Source organism: Primulina eburnea, chromosome 16 (assembly GCF_022965805.1).
Source record: "Primulina eburnea isolate SZY01 chromosome 16, ASM2296580v1, whole genome shotgun sequence".
Lineage (NCBI taxonomy): Eukaryota > Viridiplantae > Streptophyta > Magnoliopsida > Lamiales > Gesneriaceae > Primulina > Primulina eburnea.
Genome location: NC_133116.1, coordinates 26,346,633 through 26,348,915, shown reverse-complemented (window position 1 = coordinate 26,348,915; position 2,283 = coordinate 26,346,633). Strand labels below are relative to the sequence as shown.

The window sequence follows — 2,283 nt, the reverse complement described above, 5'->3', positions numbered from 1 at the left end:
GAGGAGTTGTTGCGCAAGCGTCTCGCTAGGGCGGTCAAAAGTGACCGCCCCAGCGAACCCAGGGACATGGCCGAGGAATTTTCTGCGAGAACCTCTCGCTAGGGCGGACCCTTTTGACCGCCCTAGCGAGCCGCGAGATTTGAAAAGATTTGTTTCATTTTTTATGGACTCTGTCCTACACCATAGACCTAATACACGAGAGGGGCGCCGTTTTTCAGACTTTATCATTATTTTTCATCATATTTTCTTGGAGAAAAGGCTAGGAGCAAAGGAGATTTCGAAGACCTCGAGATTTCCACGCGTCGTGGCCGTCATCCGTCGTCATCTTTAGTATTTTCATTATTCAGTTTTTAATTCTTAGATTGTTGTTGGTTTTTATTATGAATTTTAGTAGCTAAACTTTAGATTTGTTGGGATTTGAGGGGATCCTACCCCGTACTCGTTGTTTAACATTATTTATCGACGGTTTTATTAGTGATTTGTTTATGCTATTGTTCTTTCTTGTTTCAATCGAAGCCTAGCTAACTTCCTTTGATTATTTCATGTTGTTAATGATTTCGATAGAATAATTAACAATAGGATCGAATAGTATAGACCACGGATTTACAATTTTAGTAGATATACGGAATTGGATACGTGTCGATAGCGATAATTCACCCGGATGAAAGCTAGTGGACTCCATAGAACGTAATGCAATCTTGAACTGTTAAATAATTGAGGATACTTGATTACTGCATGTTTATGATTAGTATTAATATAGCTCGACAGAGTATATTAATTAGTCTAGGGAATTCTGTCGAATGCACGATTAAAAGTCGAGTGTAATTATTTAAACACGAGTGGTAGGTGAACTGAAAATTCCCAACAGATTCGTTTCTCATTTGATTTTAATCCAAATTAATCATTGCTTTCTTTGAAACGTTTTCTTTGCATTTTAATTAATTTAGTTATTTGATATACAGTAGTTTAATCATCAACTCATTCTATCGTTGCTAAAGAGTTTTACTTGAAAATAAAAATATTGTAACGCAGTCCTTGTGGATCGATACTCGTATTCACTTAAGTTTATTATAACTTGACTATCGTGCACTTGCGATATTTAAATCGAGCTTTCAATTATAAAATAGATTTTGGGACTATTCACTGTGCAAGTTTTACTCGATCAAGTTTTTCGCGCCGTTGCCGGGGACTGTTGATTCACAAATTTTTATTTTGCATTTAAATTCTTTAGTATTATTTATTTTATTGTTATTTGATACTCTCATTGTGTTGCAGATTTTTCTTGTGGTGCATGCGAAGATCACTCGAGTGTAAGCTTGAGCCTTTTGACCCCGAGATCGAACGCACAGCTAGACGCCGACTACAGCAGCAAAGAGCGAAGGAGAGAATGGAAGGCGATCAACAAAGAGAGGAGCCAAGGCGTATACCGATGTTGGATTATGCACAGCCGTCTCTTGATGGAGCACGTCCGAGCATCATAAGACCAGTCATCCGAGCTAATCAGTTTGAGATCAAGCCAGCTATCATTCAGATGATTCAGAACACTGTCCAATTTGGGGGAAGTGCACTTGATGACCCTAACTCTCATATAGCTGACTTTCTTGAAATTTGTGATACTTTTAAGTTTAATGGCGTGTCTGATGATGCTGTTCGTTTGCGTTTATTTCAATTTTCACTGAGAGATAAAGCTAAGTCGTGGTTAAACTGTTTGCCTGTAGGGTCTATTACTACATGGGAGGATATGGCAAAGGCATTCCTAATCAAGTACTTTCCTCCGTCGAAGACTATGAAGCTTAGAGCCGACATTACTACTTTTGCCCAATATGAGCAAGAGTCACTTTACGAGGCATGGGAGCGCTACAAGGACTTGTTGAGGAGATGTCCACACCATGAGCTGCCTCTTGGGTTAGTTGTTCAAACTTTCTACTACGGTCTGCTTACTCCTAACCGTACTATGATAGATGCTGCTGCCTGTGGTAACCTACTGAGAAAGACGGCGGAGGAAGGCTATGAGTTATTGGAGGAGATGGCTGCTAGTAGCTATCATCCTCAGTCTGATAGGCAGAGACGAGGTGCTGGAGTTAATCAAGTTAATGATTTGTCGACGGTTTCAGCACAGTTAGAGGCGTTGAATAAAAAGATCGATGGAATGAGCATGAGTGGGTCGGCTATGCGTCTGCAAGAAATTTTCTGTGATCAGTGTGGGGGTGAGCATGACGTGCAGGATTGCCAAGATGGCAATCCATTCTATGTGCCTGAGGGAGCACCGGTAAAACAAGTGGG

At 40.4% G+C, this 2,283-nt stretch overlaps 1 non-coding gene across 1 annotated transcript; it reads right to left on the bottom strand.

Moving 5' to 3' along the window:
• Window positions 1-1,789: 1,789 nt before the first annotated feature.
• On the bottom strand, window positions 1,790-1,896 carry LOC140817632 (small nucleolar RNA R71). Its single transcript, XR_012114844.1, has one exon. It is a non-coding gene; the product is annotated as a small nucleolar RNA R71 (small nucleolar RNA).
• Window positions 1,897-2,283: the final 387 nt, after the last annotated feature.